Source organism: Oryctolagus cuniculus, chromosome 12 (assembly GCF_051225735.1).
Source record: "Oryctolagus cuniculus isolate XC-2025 breed Fujian yellow rabbit chromosome 12, ASM5122573v1, whole genome shotgun sequence".
Lineage (NCBI taxonomy): Eukaryota > Metazoa > Chordata > Mammalia > Lagomorpha > Leporidae > Oryctolagus > Oryctolagus cuniculus.
Genome location: NC_142878.1, coordinates 88,905,079 through 88,922,939, shown reverse-complemented (window position 1 = coordinate 88,922,939; position 17,861 = coordinate 88,905,079). Strand labels below are relative to the sequence as shown.

At 44.6% G+C, this 17,861-nt stretch overlaps 1 protein-coding gene, 2 long non-coding RNA genes and 1 other non-coding gene across 18 annotated transcripts in view; 3 read left to right on the top strand and 1 right to left on the bottom strand.

Annotated features, from left to right (window-relative positions):
- Nucleotides 1-5,879: 5,879 nt before the first annotated feature.
- On the top strand, nucleotides 5,880-13,581 carry LOC138844706 (uncharacterized). The gene is made up of 2 exons (XR_016218283.1): nucleotides 5,880-6,090; nucleotides 13,381-13,581. It is a non-coding gene; the product is annotated as an uncharacterized LOC138844706 (long non-coding RNA).
- On the top strand, nucleotides 6,220-6,347 carry LOC127484052 (small nucleolar RNA SNORA40). Its single transcript, XR_007910833.1, has one exon. It is a non-coding gene; the product is annotated as a small nucleolar RNA SNORA40 (small nucleolar RNA).
- Nucleotides 13,582-13,611: 30 nt separating the features above from the next.
- LOC138844705 (uncharacterized) lies at nucleotides 13,612-14,772 on the bottom strand. Its single transcript, XR_011380940.2, has 2 exons — nucleotides 14,469-14,772; nucleotides 13,612-13,808 (listed from the first exon to the last, which is right to left on the bottom strand). It is a non-coding gene; the product is annotated as an uncharacterized LOC138844705 (long non-coding RNA).
- DENND4A (DENN domain containing 4A) overlaps nucleotides 13,847-17,861 on the top strand; it is a 132,046-nt gene continuing 128,031 nt past the window's right edge. For 7 of the 15 annotated variants that reach the window (XR_016218270.1, XR_016218271.1, XR_016218269.1 and 4 more), the window contains exon 1: nucleotides 14,903-15,186. The gene's annotated coding sequence lies outside the window, so the exon portion shown is untranslated. Of the gene's footprint in view, nucleotides 14,388-14,900; nucleotides 15,187-17,861 lie in introns of those variants that run through there. The other 8 variants (XM_051821822.3, XM_089310590.1, XM_051821824.3 and 5 more) reach the window with 4 other exon arrangements.

Here is a 17,861-nt window from a genome sequence, read left to right as displayed (position 1 = left end):
CAAGGCTAAATGCCTGCTCCTGTTTGGTTTTTATTTCACCTTTTATTTTCAAAAAAGACTATTTATTTGAAAGGCAGAGTGACAGAGACAGAAAGAGAGAAGGAGAGACACAGAAAAGGGAGGGGATGATGGAGAGAAAGAGAGAGAGAAAGAGAGAGAGAGGGAGAGAGATCGATTTTCCATCCATTGGTTTACTCCCTAAGTAAAGAGTTATCAACAGTTAGGGCTGGCTAGGATGAAGTCAAGTGCCTAAAACTCCATCTGTGTTTCCCAAATGGGTATCAGGGGCCCAGTACTTGGGCTGTCATCTGCTTTCCTAGGCACATTAGCAGGAAGCTGGATCATGAACAGAGTCCTGGGACTTGAACTAGCACTTGGGCCACCACAAACGCTGGCCCCATCTGCTTTTTAATGCTTCCATTTGGGGCCTTGAAGAATACAGCCATTTTAGAGCTGAGAATTTGGAGAATCCTTCCTCTATCATTTTCTGGGTAGGAAGAGTGATTTAGTAATAATTCAATCTTTGGCACAGTTTCCAGTTTAAAATGTTATGAAAGTTTACTGGACATCATTAGTCATCAGGGAAACACAAACGAAAACTACAATGATATGTCATTATCACGCCACTGTCCAAAAACATTTTTTTTTTTAAATAAAACACACAGCAGAGGCAGGCATTTTTGTCTAGCAGTTAAGATGTCAGTTGGGAAACCTGCATCCCATATCAGAGCGACTGGGTTCCAATCATGGCTCTGCTCTCAATTCCAGATTCCTGTTCATGCAAACATACCCTGGGAGGCAGCAGATGATCGCAAAGGGTGAGTATCTGTCCCCACGTCGGAGACCTGAACTGGATTTCCAGTTCCTGGCTTCAGTCTAGCCCTTGTCTGGCCATTGTAGGAATCTGGGAAGTAAATCAGCAGATAAGAGCTCTCTGTTTCTGTCTCTCACAAATGAAAAAAGTAAATTTAAAAAAATCCATAACAATCAAAGCAATCAAATAAGCCAAAAGTTGTGAATACCAAGTACAGTAACTAGAACTCTCACGCTACACATTGTAGAAACACAATATGGTATAGCAACTTTGAGAAACAATTTGACAGCTTCTAATAGTTAAACAAAGTTGTCATTAGACCCAGCAAGCTTGCTTCCTAGGTGTTTACTTAAAGAGAATGAAGAAATGGATCCACATGAAAATGTGTGTGTGTAAAATAAATCTTTGAGTCTTGCAATATTTACTATAGTAGCTAGCATTGCCTATAACAGCAAAAGTAAAACACCTATAGATGGAGGGAGTGATTTCTATGCCAAGGCACATGCATTTAATGTCCACTTTTTTTTTTTTAAAGCCACAAGAGAAAGATTGGCTGAAAGATTGTGAAGACTTGGTGCTGGTCTACTCCAGCCAAGTGATTTGGGAAAATCACTTTTCTGAATTTCAGTTCTTTCATCTTCAAAATAAAAATTTTTCTATGTATCCATCCAGTTTACTTCATGGAGAGCTGGGAACACTGAATTCTCAGAACTGATTGTCATTTATGTAAGAGAAAGCAAAGAATTAGGAATTTAGGAATCTGGATTCTAGCCCTAGCTCTTCTCATATTATTGGAAGTATATGACCTTGTACAAGTCAAAAGAAGACAAATGGTCACTGTTTTTGAAAATGAAATGGTCACTTGATCTCTGAAGTTCACTCCTACTCAAAAATCTTATGGTCTGGGTCAGAGAAGCATGAAATCAACTTATAAAGTGTCATTCTCATAAAGACATTTGATATGAGTCTGATGATAAAATTTATTTATTTTTTTGACAGGCAGAGTGGACAGTGAGAGAGAGAGAGAGAAAGGTCCTCCTTTTCTGTTGGTTCGCCCCCCAATGGCCGCTGCAGCCAGCGCACTGCGGCTGGTGCACCGCGCTGATCCGAAGCCAGGAGGCAGGTGCCTCTCCTGGTCTCCCATGCAGGCACAGAGCCCAAGGACTTGGGCCATCCTCCACTGCACCCACGGGCCACAGCAGAGAGCTGGACTGGAAGAGGAGCAACCGGGACAGAATCCAGTGCCTGGACCAGGACTAGAACCCACAGGTGGAGGATTAGCCTATTGAGCCCCGGCCACGATGATAAAATTTAAATCTACTTTCTAACTGCCTGCCCCACCTCAATTATTCTTTAACCCAATCCATTTAGCCCTACCCTTGTCCAATTGCCCTACAGGCTACCTGAATTCCACCTTTCAGATTTTGCTTTGTAACCAATTATTATTTTTGTTATCTTTAGTATTTCAACTCTTGGCCCTTGTCTTGTAGCAAATACTGCCTTAATTCATGTGGTGAGATTTTGAAATGAAAGAATTTACTTCTTCTCTCTTTTCATAATGCCAATAATCCCCCTATTTCTCTTTTAGCATATAGTTAGTACAAAGTGACCTGTATTTCGTGGACACGTGGCCTGGCAGTTAAGATGCCACTTGGGACATCTGCATCCTCTCCAGGGAGCCTGGGTTTGAGCCTGAGCTCCTCTCCTGATTCTAGCTCCCTGCTAATGCACGCCCTGAGAAGCAGCAGATGAAGTCCAAGTAGCTGAGTCCCTACTACCCACGTGGAAGACTTGAACTTCATTTCCATCTCCAAGCTCTGGCCTGGCCCAGCCCAGCCCTGGACACTGCAGGCCTCTGGGGGTGAACTAGTATCTAGGAGCACTCTCTGTCCCTCTGCCTGTCAGATTAAAAAAAATTTAGTGACCTGTATCATTTTATAAGGGTACATCAACCTTTTATTAAAAAAAAAGTTCATGGGAAATTGAATAAAAAATAATTTTACTGTGATGCCAACATTTTTTACATCCTGCATACAAAGAATCTTTAAAACATTCAAGGAAAATGCATATGATGAAGCATTCATGGATTCCAAAAGTTTTTTGCACCAAAATAAACTTATCTTTTAATTCTATTTTTCCACAAACTTTTTGAAGTACCCTTATAGACTCTCTTCAGCCTGAAATCAGGAATTCTGTGGCTCTAGGGTCAGCATTGTGGCTCTGTAGGCTAAGCCACTGCCTGTGACACCAGTATCCCATTTGAGCACTGGTTCAAGTCCCATATGCTACACTCCCAACCCAGCTCTCTGCTAAAGGCACTGGGAAAGCAGCAGAAGATGGCGCAAGTGCTTGGGCCCCTGCCATTCATCTGAGAGACCCAGATGGAGTTCCTGGCTCCTGGTTCTGCCTGTCCCAGCCCTGGCCATTGTAGGCATTTGAGGTGTGAACTAGTGGGTAGAATCATTCTCTCTGTCTCTGTCTCTGCTTCTCTCCCTATAACTTTGCCTTTCAAATAAATAAATCTTAAAAAAAATCTGTGGCTCTGCCTTCTTCAACAGAACCATCCAATGCCTTCTTGACGGCATTGCACAGGCAGGCACCAGTTTGACAGCACTGCCCTGTTATGCTTTCTTTTCTTTTCTTTTTTTTTTTTTAAACATTTATTTATTTATTTGAAAGGCAGAATTACACAGAGAGAGGAGAAGCAGAGGCAGAGAGAGAGAGAGAGAGAGGTCTTCCATCCCCTGGTTCACTCCCCAGATTGCCGCAACAGCCGAAGCTGTGCCGATCCGAAGCCTTCTTCTGCTTTCCCAGGCCATAGCAGAGAGCTGGATTCCAAGTGGAGTAGCCAGGACTTGAACCCGTGCCCATATGGGATGCAGGCACTGCAGGTGGTGGCCCAACCTGCTACGCCACAGCACCGGCCCCATGCTGTCTTTCTGAAAGTCTTTTCCCCATTTCAGTTCCAATACGTTCAAATAAAAGCCTCATCTCAACTTCTTTCTGTTTTCTTTAAAATATTTTAAACTCTGTAAGTTAGTATTATAATATCAAAATTCTATTAAATCAATAAGATAACTCTATTAAAGATGCTATTAAGATGGGGTTGGCACTGTGGCGCAGCAGGTTAATGCCCTGGCCTGAAGCGCTGACATCCCATATGGGCACTGGTTTAGTCCTGGCTGCTCCTCTTCCGATCCAGCTCTGGGAAAGCAGAAGAAGATGGCCCAAGTCCTTGGGCCCCTGCACCCGCATGGGAGACCTGGAAGAAGCTCCTGGCTCCTGGCTTCGGATCGGCACAGCTCTGGCCATTGCAGCCAATTGGGGAGTGAACCATCGATGGAAGACCTCTCTCTCTCTCTGCCTCTCCTCTCTGTGTAACTCTGACTTTCAAATAAATAAATAAATCTTTAAAAAAAAAAAAGATGCTATTAAGATAATTGTAACAAGTTTGAAACCTTGCAGGGTTATGGATAGAGAATGTAGACGAATTCCTAGGAGAGAGTAAAGTAATGCTGAGACTAGAGAACCTAAAACAGTTTGTGGGATTATATAATTTTTTAAAGATTTATTTTATTTATTTGAAAGACAGAGTTACAGAGAGAGGTAGAAACAGAGAGAGAGGTCTTCCATCTGCTGGTTCACTCCCCAGATGGCTGCAATGGCTAGAGCTGCGCCAATCTGAAGCCAGGAGCCAGGACCTTCCTCCAGGTCTCCCACGTGGGTGCAGAGGCCCAAGCACTTGGGCCATCTTCTACTGTTTTCTCAGGCCATAGCAGAGAGCTGGATCAGAAGAGGAGCACCCAGGACAGAACTGGTGCCCATATGGGATGCCAGCGCTTCAGGCCAGGGCCTTAACCTGCTGCGCCACAGCAGCAGCCCCCAGAATTATTTAATTAACAGGAAAACAGCCTTTCAAGGGGCTTGGGAGGTTTTTTTCTTTGTTTTAAAATTAAATATTCATTATTAAAAGGCTATTACTTTCCAAATGTTGAATAAGCTAATTGTTAAGAGTTTTTCCCTTCTGGGTTAACTTTGCCCTTGATATAACTGATTATATTAGTCAGCTCTTTCTTGTGAAGGAAAGAGGTTTATTTCAGCTCACTTGTTTGGAGGTTCACAGTCCAAGGTCATCAGCCCCATTCGTTTGGCTTCCATTGATAGCGCTCTTGCTGGCAGGGCCCTGAAGCGGCACAGAGCAGCACATGGAGAGGAGTGTATGCAGAAGAAAGACCAGGTGGTGACCCCAGCAGCAGACAGCATGGCTGGGTTGGATTCAGGCTTTCATAAGCAATGCTCTTGGGAGACCTACTTTCTGAGGGCATGCCCCTAAGTGATCGCCTACTAAGCAAGAAGCTCTTACTAAGCTCACCTGCTGAACACGATAATTGGATTAAGTCTTCACCTTCTTAGTATCATAAACCCATGACTGAGGATTCAATGTCTGCCTGAGTTCAAGAGCCCAGTGTTGTTCAAACCATAGCACTGATCAATACTTTGTATGCACGTGTGTGAGAAAGGTGATCAGGTGCTTGCCTGGGCAGCAGAGCCTTAAACGCTTTCTCTCAGTTAAGATCTTGTGTTTGCAGTTTGAAAGTGTTCCAAATGAGAATCTCTCTCAGATATACTGGAGAGGAGCAGGGGAGAGACGGGGACACCCACTAATGGGCTGCTCCTCTTAGGTAACATCAAGACTGGATGTTGATGAACTTCCTCAGAACGAAAGGAGAGAGGGAAGCTGGCAACCTCCTACTAGGACTGGAACAACTGGTCACATTTCTTCTATAGCCATCCAGGGATGGTTGGATTGAGGAGAGGAAAGAAAGGAGGCAGGAAACCCAATTAGATGACAGCTGTTAATATAAAAAGACGTGGGTGTAAGCTAGGTCAGTGAGAGTGCAGATGGAAAGGTGAGGAAGAATACTATTGATGTTACAGAGGTCATCAATTGGCTTCAATCATTGCTTAAGAGCCCACGATGAGGCAAAAGGGGGCACTATGATTCACAGGTGCTGACCTTTGTGACTAGCTGAATGATGAGTAACAATCAAGAAATTAAGAGGCCAGCATTGTGGTGCAGTGGGTAAAGCCACAGCTGGCATCTCATATAAACATAGGTTTGAGTCCTGGCTGCTCCATTTCCAATCTGGCTCCTTGCTAACATGCCTGGAGAAGCAGTGGAAGATGTAGCCCAAGTGCTTGGGTCCCTGCCACCCACGTGGGAGATCTGGATAGAGTTCCAGCCCAACTCCCAGCTATCTGGAGGCAGTTAATAGGTGAGAGGACTTTAAAGAATTTGAATTAAATTGGAAAATTGAACTGAAAAATAAATGTATTTGGATGCAAAAAGTTTGAAAGCCATGCATAAATTTTATGTAACATGCATTTTCCATAGAATTTTTTTCTGCATTTGGCATATGTTTTTTGTCCAATTTGGACAAAGACTGAGATACAGGTACAAAAAATAAATCCTCTTTCGCAACCCAAAACTCATTGATCAGTATGAGTTTTGATACATACAAGTAGGAATAGGATGCCTAACATAGTTAAAAGTGATGGGTGGAGTATTTATAGCCAGAAGGGCTGGTTTTAGGTTTAAAGATCTTAGTATTCCAATTTTCATGTTGAGATAGTAAGTCAACGTGGCTCTTTTTTTTTAAGGCTTATCTTGAACATTTCTGGAGTTGAAGGTGTATTTTAATGTATTGGAATATCCTAGATAGTTTTATTTTTGAGTGATGGCTTAGGAAAAAAATATAGCCATTCGCATGTGTGTGTGTGTCAAGAATCAGGCAAGTACATTTACTCTATAAAAACCCAAGAGTAAATTGCTTGAAGAAATTATATTCCAAAGATTTTAGGTAGAATTTTGAAGTTATTATGTAATTCACGTGAGGATTATTAACAGATCAGAAGTTGTGGGCTGATAAGAAAACTGTGAATTAAGCATCAGTTTGTTCAAAAGGGCTTGAAGATTTAAAAGAGCTAACTAGATGACTTTGGACAGTGGAAGGGATTGCAACATGGGGACTTCCTTAAATAAAAATGTATTATTAACTTAAAAAATTTTTTTGAAGACCGAGTATAATCCTAATATAGGAGAGAGAGGTAAACTGCAGATGTGTCTGTCTCCTTTTCCGAGGGATTATATAAAAAACAGAAGTGTGTGTGCTTGAGCGTGCACACATGTGTGCTTTGTGCATGTGCATGTGTGTGTGTGTGTAAGTTTATTCTTCTGAATTGCAGGTGTTTCCCTTTTTGCTGGCAGCGTTCCTCAAACCTTGACAATGAAAAGGGTGCCTGTGTTGTGTGCCCTTGCAGGATGCATGTCTGGGCCAATCAATAAAAAGAAAGGCCTTACGGTGTCTGATTTGTTCAGCTTCATGTTTCCCAAATAACCTAGCTGTAACAGCAGTACAGACGAAAAGCTGACTCATTTCCTGCAAGTCAGCACAGCTCTCCATCCTCCCAAATTATTTGAACCTTTGGCCACTCCCAAAGAGAGTCAAAGCATTGGAACCATTTATGAGCATCTCTTTCATTTGTTAAATCTGTCACAAAGATTAAAGGTTAAAGAAAAAAAAAAAGCTTATCTTGCATGTACCACCCTCAGCCCCTGACAATGATGTCCTCACCTTTCAGAGAAAGTCTAGGAATTGGTTCAAATGCCATCCTCTTGTCACCCTCAATAATCACACAGATCCCCTGGGCTCCCACAGCAGCAAGTTTCTCCAGCTGTTGTAGAACTTGTCATAGTCTGCTGTTAATTATTGAAATTCTGTGCCTGGGAATCCGCCTTCTGCCCCTAATGTACGCCTGTCTATCATTCTTCTCCTTCTGTCTCTGCACAGTATTTTGTATATGAGTGCTAACTGAAATGGATTTGTTAAAAAGGTATGAAAATATTGTTTCAGCACTTAAAGTCAGAGGGCACACTTTGCTGTGAACAGTGACAGTAAAGAAGACATTATTTAAAAATAACTTTGTAGATAATTTTAAAAGTAAAAACTGAATTTTATAAGGGGCTGTTGACGGGGTACGGCGATTGACTTGAGGAGAATGTTGAGGAGTGATAATTTGCAAAGTCGTGAAGAAGTGCTGAGTCAGGATGACTTCTCAGACGGCCACCCAAAGGGCAGGGGTAGCAGGGGCTCAGCTGCTGTCTCTCTCCTGTCCTTGGCCACTCCCCTCAAGCATCACGTTTAGAATGTATCACTTCTTTTTTTTTTTTTTATCTTTTATTTAATGAATATAAATTTCCAAAGTACGACTCATGTGTTACAATGGCTTCCCCCCCCATACCGTCCCTCCCACCCACAACCCTCCCCTTTCCCACTCCCTCTCCCCTTCCATTCACATCAAGATTCATTTTCGATTATCTTAATATACAGAAGATCAGCTTAGTATACCTTAAGTAAGTATTTCAACAGTTTGCTCCCACACAGAAACATAAAGTGAAAAATAATAGATGATTTTTTTTAAATGATGATGAAATCAGATCAGACCTATTGTCATGTTTAATCCCAGTGAGAGTCAAGTTGGGAATTGATAATTTCTTTTTTTTTTTTTTTTTCAGAAGATCAGTTTAGTGTACATTAAGTAAAGATTTCAATCGTTTGCACCCCCATAGAAACACAAAGTGAAATATACTGTTTGAGTACTCGTTATAGCATTAAGCCTCAGTGTACAGCACGTTAAGGACAGAGATCCTACATGAGGAGTAAGTGCACAGTGACTCCTGTTGTTGACTTTACCAATTGACACTCCTGTTTATGGCATCAGTAATCTCCCTATGCACCAGTTATGAGTTTCCAAGGCTATGGAAGCCCCTTGAGTTCTCCGACTCTTATCTTGTTTAGACACGGTCATAGTCAAAGTGGAGGTTCTCTCCTCCCTTCAGAGAAAGGCACCTCCCTCTTTGAAGACCTGTTCTTTCCACTGGGATCTCACTCACAGAGATCTTTTTGCCAGAGTGTCTTGGCTTTCCATGCCTGAAATACTCTCATGGGCTTTTCAGCCAGATCCGAGTGCCTTTAGGGCTGATTCTGAGGCCAGAGTGCTATTTAGGACATCCGCCATAGAATGTATCACTTCTAAAATGGCATTTCTTACCATTATCCTTGCAAGCTCTCTAGTTAACCTGACTTCCTAAAATAATTTCATCATATTTGTGTTTTTAAGAATGAGTTGATAATTTGACCACATGGCTAATAAATTCCAGTTTGTGGACTGAAGACCTTGGAATGCCATTCTTAATACCGTTTCGCAATGAATACAACTTGGCAATGATGCGTGTTCTGCTTTGGGACACATCCAGAGTCTCGGAAGGACTACAAAATCTTGGTGGAAGGTTTTCTCGCAATAAGGAAGCCCTGTAGCAGAGATAATGAGGCCTGCTTTATAGGAGGTTCCAAGTTTCCATTTAAAGACAGGGGAAACTTCTGGTATAACAATTAAGGTGCATGGATTTAGCAGGTGGAGATTAGGCTGTACAATAGCTTCAGCTTCCAGTGCTTTAAGTGACTACTGGTTTTATAGCTTTCTTTCATGCATGATTCAAACCATAGTGTTTAAAAATAACTTTGAGGAAATATAGGGGCAGGCATTTGGAGCAGTGGCGAAGACTCCATTTGGGATGCCTGCCTCTTCTATCAGAGAGCCTGGGTCCAAGCTCTTTCTCAGCTTCCAATTCCATCACCCTGTTAATGCATACCCTGAGAGATAGCAGGTGGTGGCCCAAGTAGTTGGGCCCCTGCCACCCATGTGGGAGATGCAGATTGAGTTGGGGGTCCTGATTTTAGCCTGACCCAGATCCAGCTGTTGTGGGCAGGTGGGGGAGTAAATCAGTGGATGAATCTCTCTCTGTCCGTGTTTGTCTCTCTGCCTTTCAAACAAATAATAAAAATTTTGAAAAAAAAGAAAGCCAAATAGAGTTTTAGATGTAAAAGATGACATAATCTCAGAAAGGGCATGGGGATGAAACTTAGAAGCCACATTTTTTTCTGTCTGACTCAAGTATTCATTGTTGGAATCCCTTGCCCAAATCACACTTAGGGTTTAAGTTTAACTGTGACTACAGTGACACATGCCTGGATGTATTGAGTACCTGATATGACTGGTAAAGGCATTGAAATACTTAAAGAGACTTTCTGAGTGCACAAATACTGCTTTTTGGTTTTCTACTGCTTAAAAATTTTTAGAAAGATTTATTTTATTTATTTAAAAGGCAGAGTGACAGAGAAAGGAGAGCCAGAGGGAGATCTTCCATCTGCTGGTTCACTTCCCGAATGGTTACAACAGCCAGAGCTGGGCCAGGCTGAAACCAGTAGCCTGGAACTCCATATGGGTCCGCCATGAGGGTAGCAGGGGTCCAAGTCTGCTGATCCAGGAGCTGGATTGGAAACGGAGCAACTGGGACTCGAACGGCACTCCAGTATGGGATGTGATGTCATAGACAGTTTAATCCTGTGCCTCAATGTCAGCCTCTACTGCTTTAATTTTTTTTTTTACTTCATTTATTTGAGAGACTGAGAGTTCTCTCATCTGATGGTTCCCTCCCTAAATGTCTGCAATAGCCAGGGCTAGGCTGGGCTGGATCCAGGAGCTGGGATCACAAATCAGATATTTTATATGGCTGGCAGGAACCCAATTACTTGAGCCATTTCACTGCCTTCCACAGTCAGCATAAGCCAGAAGTTGGAGCGAGAAGCCAGGATCAGGAATTGACCCCAAGTCCTCCTTTGAGGCACAGAGGCACAATTTAACCACGAGGTGAAAGACCCGCCCCTTTCTGTTTTCATACTGTTGGTTCAGAAATCATTTCCTTTGGTTAAAAAGAGAACATTTCAAAACTTTTCAGCTTTTGAAACATTTTAGAGTCTCTGGCTGTAAACTGTGTAACTCTGTGTCTATAATGTTTTGATATTCTGTAGTAGACATGAAAATATTCACTTGTTATGGCCAACTAAGAATGCTTTTTGCTACTAGTCAAATTTCGAGCTATGCCAAGCTACTCTGGAGGAATTGACTGGATAGGTCTAGCAACATTTAAGACCAATGAGAAGCTACATTTGTTGTCAATGGGGGAAAGAATGAGAGGTTCCTGATTGAACATTAAAGAAAAAATTTTACAGCTTTATTGAAGTTTAATTGACATAGAGAGGACTACACATATTTGGAGTGTGCACCTTGATAAGTCTGACATATGTATATACCAGTGAGCCCATCACCACAATCAAAGTGAATATTTCCATCAGCCCCCAAAATTTCCTTGTGTCCTTTATACTATGATCCCCTCTTGCAATCACTTGGTGGTCATGTTCTATCACTGGAGATAAAACACTGGATGATGCTGGCAACAGGAAGGAGCAGATATTTAGCTTTTGGTTTAATGGAGTTAAAGTGCTACATCCAGGATGTGCTTTTTCAAACAGCGCCTTGAGGTCAAAATCTTGGTCTTGGGCCAGGTGTTTGCCACAGTGGCTGCTGCCGCTTGGGATGCCTGCATCCCATAGTAGACTACCTGGTTCCTAATTCCACTCCTCTAGTTCCAGCTTCCTGCTAATGTGCACCCTGGAAGGCATTCAGTGATGGCTCAAGTACTTGGGACCCTGCCACCCACATGAACAACTTATATTGAGTTCCTGGCTTTGCAAGGCCCAGCCCTGGCTGCTGTGGGCATTTGGGGAATGAACAGCAGATAGAAGCACGCTCTCTCTTTCTCTGCCTTTCAAATAAAATAAAAATTTTAAATTTTTAAAAAAATCTTGATCTTTTGAACTTCAACACTTTACTTTATAGAATGCTTGGGTTTTGGAAATGTGGCAGAATCTTGCTTCCTTTTCTGTCCTTTTCAAAGAATGATTTTGAAATTAAATGTATGCAGGGCTGGAGTTATTTATTCGTTAATGAAAATTAATAGCATTAATTTATAGCAGTTGCACATAATAGGAGGAGCGGGTTGTTTTCTGGGTCATTATGCACCACTCACAAGGCCACAGAGTGTGTGTGATGGGTATGCAACAGTTCTTCAGTGCTAAAAATGAACTGCCCCTGTATTAATACTCCTCACTAGTCCTAAGGTAGCCATCTGAGCTGGAAACATACACTAATTCTTTTTTCTTGTGTGGTGGTGGTTTCTAAACTGATGCATTGAACCCTCCAGTTGGAGCCAATAATCCCACTGATCATGAAGCTTGGGTGCCGTTTCTGGGGGATGAGGAGAAAAATCTCACTAAATAACCTCCCCACCATCACCAAAAAACCAAAACAAATAAGCAAAAAACCTGTCTTAGAAAGTAGACTAGTAGGTGGCAGCAGCTCAAGGTGGGAGACAACAAGGAATGAGTGTTTCAAGGGTACAGTTTCAGTTTGGGATGATAAAAAGTTCTAGAAATGGATAGGGGTGACAGCTGCACACAATGTGAGCATACTTAACATCATTAAACTCTACACTGGAAAAGATTAAAATGAGGGGCCGGCGCTGTGGTGTTGTAGGTTAATCCTCCACCTGCAGTGCTGGCATCCCATATGGGCACCGGTTCTAGTTCCGGCTGCTTTTCTTCCAATCCGGCTCTCTGCTACGGCCTGCGAAAGCAGTAGAAAATGGCCCAAGTGCTTGGCTCTCTTCACCCATGTGGGAGACCTGGAAGAAGCTCCTGGCTCCTGAAGAATCTCCAGCCATTGTGGCCATTTGGGGAGTGAATCCGTGGACGGAAGACATTTCTGTCTCTCCCTCTCACTATCTGTAACTTACCTCTCAAATAAATAAATAAAATCTTTAAAAAATTAAAATGATAAATTTCATGCTGTGTATTTTACAACAGAAATTTAAAAATTCATGCTTTGATAACCAGCAGATCTTATTAAAGATGCAAAGTTGAGCAGTTGAAAATACACTTGGAACCATAGCATGAAAAATTTACATTTATGAGGTAGGTGTTGTGGTGCCGTGGGTTACACTGGGCGTAGGATGACTGCACCCTATATAGGAAGTTGGTTAGAGACTCCTCTGCTTCCAATCTAGCTTCCTACTAATGCACCTGGGAAGGCAACAGATGGTGGTGGCCCAAGTGCTTGGGTCCCCACCATGCCTGTGGAAGACCCTGATGGAGTGCCTTTCTCCTGGCTTCTGCCTGGCCCAACCCAGCTGTTGTGGGCATTTGGGGGAGTGAAGCAGTGGATGGAAGATCTCTGTCTCTGTAACCCTGCCTTTCAAATAAATAAATAAATATATTTTTTAAATTACAGTATCTAACAATTTTCAATGAAAATAGTGTTTTCTGTACATGAAATGTGATGCTTACTTTAACAACCAGGAAAATGAAGATCAGAGGATGTAGTTTGGCTGATTTAGTGTTAAGGAAGCTCAACTCAAGTTTTTCTTTTTTTTTTTTTTCTTTAAAAGCAGTTTCTTGGCCCACATTTTGCCTGAAATACAAATATAGATGTCATACTGCAAACCTCACTCATCCCAACTCCTGTGCCTAACAGCCACTCCTTACTCAAAATCCTTCCTTCCGATTGCAATGAGAGTAAAACTCAATCTTGTTTCTCTGTCTTCCTAGGCCCTCAGCACCTCCAGTCTCATTCAAGACTCCTCCTGGAGAAACCGATTTCCCTAGCACCAAGGACTCCACTCAGCTCCCACAGCCAAGCTCTCGCCTGCTGCAGGACCTTTGCACAGTCTGTCCCTCGGCCTTACGCAATTCCCCAGAGCCTTCTACATCTGATCACTCTGGTTTTTAAAGCCATCTTGTTATTTGTTATTTGCTGTCCCAGGATTCCTTTCATAACGCTTTTTTTAAAAAAGATTTTATTTATTTATTTTAGAGGTAGAGTTACAGACAGTGAGAGGGAGACAGAAAGGTCTTCCATCCGCTGGTTCATTCCCCAAATGGCCAGGAGCTTCTTCCGGGTCTCCCACGCAGGTGCAGGGGCCCAAGGCCTTGGGCCATCTTCTACTGCTTTCCCAGGTGCGTTAGCAGGGAGCTGGCTAGAATAGGAGCAGCTGGGACTCGAACCGATGTCCATATGGGATGCCGGCGCCTCAGGCGGAGGGTTAACCCACTGCCCCACAGCGCCGGTCCTCTTTCATAACTTTTAAGGCGTGTTTTCCCTCAAAATAGGATGACATATTTATTGTCCTTTTTCTCCCACTAAACTGTAGCTCCCTGAAGGCAGATTTTTTTGTGTTTCCCTCACCACCAGTGTCCCTTCATTTCAACGACTGTTGATTGACAATTGAATACGATGCATGAAGTGGAGTTAGTAAAAGGGATGGGTGCCTATTCGTGCAGGTTGGGAACCCTAACTCGAAACCTGGGCGTTTTAAGGGGCCTGTTTCTTCTGTCCATGGTCCAGGGAGTAGTATCTAACACTGAGTACTTTCAGGCACGATGCTGAGTACCTCATATGTACCACAGAACTTATCCCTCGGAGCAACCGTGGGAGGTCATCAACCTTTATGATCCTCATCTTCCAGAGGCAGCCTGCCAACAGCCACTAATGGTGGAGCCATATCCAGTTAACCAATGTAATCGGCACCCCCCGCCGCCGCCTCCGCCGCCAATAGGTATTTTATCAACGTACTTTTTAGAGAACCCCCGTGAATTCCCCGGGTCACCAGACCGTCTATCTCGAGACGGAAACCTACCAGGAGGCTGCTAACCCCTCGGGGGCTTTCCTGGTGAACCTGCACGCCCTCGGTGAGGGAGCCGCGGTTCAGAGCGCCGCGCTGGGCTCGGGCTGGGCTGAGGACTCCCGGCAGAGGCAGGGAGGAAGAAACAGGTCATTCGGCGAGGCCTGGATCCCCGTGCCTCGGGTGGTGAAAGGGGAAGGGAGAGTACGCCTCGCCCACGCCTGCCTGGGGCTCGGGATCTCCCGACCTGAGGTGGGGAACCACGGTGCATTTCCCCAACTATCCCACACGTCACGAGAGACCTCGGCTCAGCCCCGCCCACTTTCCCCGCCCAGTTTCAGGGCCGGCGCTAGGACCCCACGTCCCTCAACCAGGCCCTCCCGCCGGCCCCTCGGGTCAGGTCGGCTTGCAATTGGAGCCTGCGAGCTCGGTTCCCGCCCCCGCCTCCTCCGTCACTGCCAAGATGGCGCCGCTCGCGGCGGCCGCCGCGGCTGGAGCTGAGGAAGGAGGCGGAGGCAGCCGCGGCCGCGAGGGGAGGGGGAGTCCCGTCTGACTGAGACGGCAGGCCTGGGCGGGCGGGGGTGCCTCGCAGGGCGGAGCGCCGGGCTGGGGATGAGCTAAGCGGGCTTAACGCCGAGGCATTGAGCCCCTCGTGTCCCGCCGCCGCGCGTGAGGGGGATCGGGCGCCGCTCTCCAAGCGCGACTCACTGGCCGCCCGGGAGCCAGCAGGGAGGTGAGTGCGGGGGCGACGACGACACGCGGGCTAGCGGCGGCGTGGGGAGCTGTCACGGCCCCGGGAGGTGACAGCCAGAGGCGCGGGGAGCGGGGCGGCCGGGCTCGGGCTGGCGGCGCGGACGGCCGCGACCTCCGCCCGGGGCTTCCTCGGAGCCCGGCGGTCCTCCGCGGGTCGGGTCCGCGCCGGCACGGAGCGGCGTTGCTGCGAGGCGCGCCCGCCCCGGGCGCCGAGCGCGCGGGGGGCTCCGGTGTTTGCCTTCCAGATCTCCTTTTCGGGCTGGCCTGGGGCGCTCGTTGTTTGGGGGTGGGGGCGAGGGCGGGGAGGGGGAGGTCCTGGAGCCCGGTTTTGACAAGCCCGTTACGTAAGTCGGAGGTGGCTTCCCGGAATCCCACCTGCTCGGTATTTTAAACAGGCGGCGGGGGCGGGGAGCGCGGGACGCCCCGAGGCCGCTTTCTGCGCTCCTCGGCCCGCGGGCGCTAGTTCTACGGGGGCCCGGCCGGCGTCCGGTTTTTATTTTTTTTTTCCAGTCTTTATTTTTGGGGGATGGAGAAGAAGGGGGAAGGAGAACGATTTCTGATTGCCACCATTCCCTTCCCTTTGAAGTTTGCGCTTTCTGGATGGGGAAGAGAAAATTTAAAAAAAAAAAAGGCTTGTGACCTAAAATTGGGTCGCAGCGACAGCTTTTCATTATCGTGCTTTTAAATGACAGATGTGCCGGGAGATTTTTGTTGTTGTTCCAGTGTGCTTTTAACTGCAACGTATGGTTATGCCTGGAGCCTTAGAGAGAGGTTTTGTCTTACAGGACAGTTATTTCTTGTTTGCAACAGCGAGACAGGCATCCGTCAACAGGCATGTGTTTATTTGAGGAGAAAACGCGTGTCAGCCAGCTAGAGACCGGAGAGGGCAGAAATTGTACTGCTCTGTGAATCTGCTATTCTTTAGCATGTAGTACATACATTAATGAAAAGAATAGCCCAAGTGGAAAAGAACCAATCTCACTGGATTGCAGGCTGTTGTTTGGCTTGCATACGGTCTCGTTCTGTGTTCTGCTTACCCTGATCTGCCTCTCCCCTCCTTGAGGGAAGCAGGTGGAGACACCTGTAAACAGGGAAGCCCAGGTTACCCTAATCTATTGAAGTACATTGGAGATGATTGCAGAGTATTCCCTGGGGATCCGCGATGGGCTACTAAGTAAGGACTCTTGGGCAAGTTATTCCGTTTATGTTTACAGCAGCCCCAGGACTCAGGTCCCGAAAACTTAAGTGTATAGAATTTCTGAGCTATTTGAACCTTGTTTGAACTTAAAATAATTATAAGATTGTATTTGGTTTCTTTTATGGGAATTTTGTTTTGATTTGGGCATCAGTGAACATTTTGGCAAAGTTTTTACTTCATTTTCACAATGTCTGTTTGAACCACAGTTCTCGGTAAGAGACCAGAGTAGCATGTATCGTCATCATTGTATCTAGTATATATCACAGAATTCTCTTTTTCTGAGTGATTAGATATAGACCTACTTCACTATGGCATTAGTAAGCATGTGCTTATTAGGAACGTAAATTGATCTTGACTCCAGCCCAATATTTGGGAGTAAATATGAGCAAATTTTGGCCTGAATTCTAAACTTGCATACACAAATTTACGTTTTTGAAAAATGATGAAGCAATATGACTTTTCTGTTTGTACTGAGTGTCAGGAAGCTGATGCAGATTTGTTTTCAGTCTTTTCACGTGAACTACCATTGGTTTAAAGACTTATTGATTCTTAAGTTCCTGGAACTATTGTCCTGTTTTGGGCAACTTGAATAATATTTGGTATAATTGGGAGGTTATAAGAAGAAGACAGAGTACGTGGCATTTATTATTCATTCAAAAAATGATGAAAATGGCAGAGTGGTAGACAGAAACTCACTGTTTTCCCATTGAGGGACCTTAGTTACATTGTCTTTTGTTTGCAGTTTCTCTGAGCATTCCACTTACTGTGAAAACCTAGTTTAACCCCTGTACAGATTGAGACATTTTGTATATTACCAGTCTTGTTCTATTCCTATTTAAAGTGATGGTTCTTTGTGGTAAGTGGAAAACAAAGTGGCTCTACCAGGAAAGTTGCCTTGCTATTCTTGCTTGCTTGGCTATCAGAAACCTATCTTTGTGGGGCTTTCCTCTTTGCTACCAGAGATAGAAAGTGAAGAAAAGTTTATAATTTTTTTACTTTCTTCCTTTTTAAAAAAAATTATTTATTTGAGTGACAGAGAGCTAGGAGGAGAGGGAAATAACTTTGATCTGCCAGCAATGGCTGGGACTGGGCTGTACCAAAGCTGGGAACCAGAAACTCCATCTAGAGCTCTCCTGAGGGTGGCGGGAACCCAGTCCCTTCTGCCTTCACTGTTGCTTCCCAGGGTCCACATAAACAGGAAACTGGAGTCAAACCAAGCCAGGGATCAAACCCAGGCACTCTGAAATGAAATTCAGGCATCTTAACTGACACCTTAGCCACTAAGCTAAAAAATGCCTGCCCCATTTGCTTTTTTGTGAATGCCCTAGATTGATCGATGTTTTATTGTTCAGTAAAATTTGAGGGGGAGTTGGGAGAGTCTAGCACTCCACACTGTACTACTGGATATTGGAGTTACCACTGTGAATTCTGAAAGAGCAGTGTAGAACTTTACATTT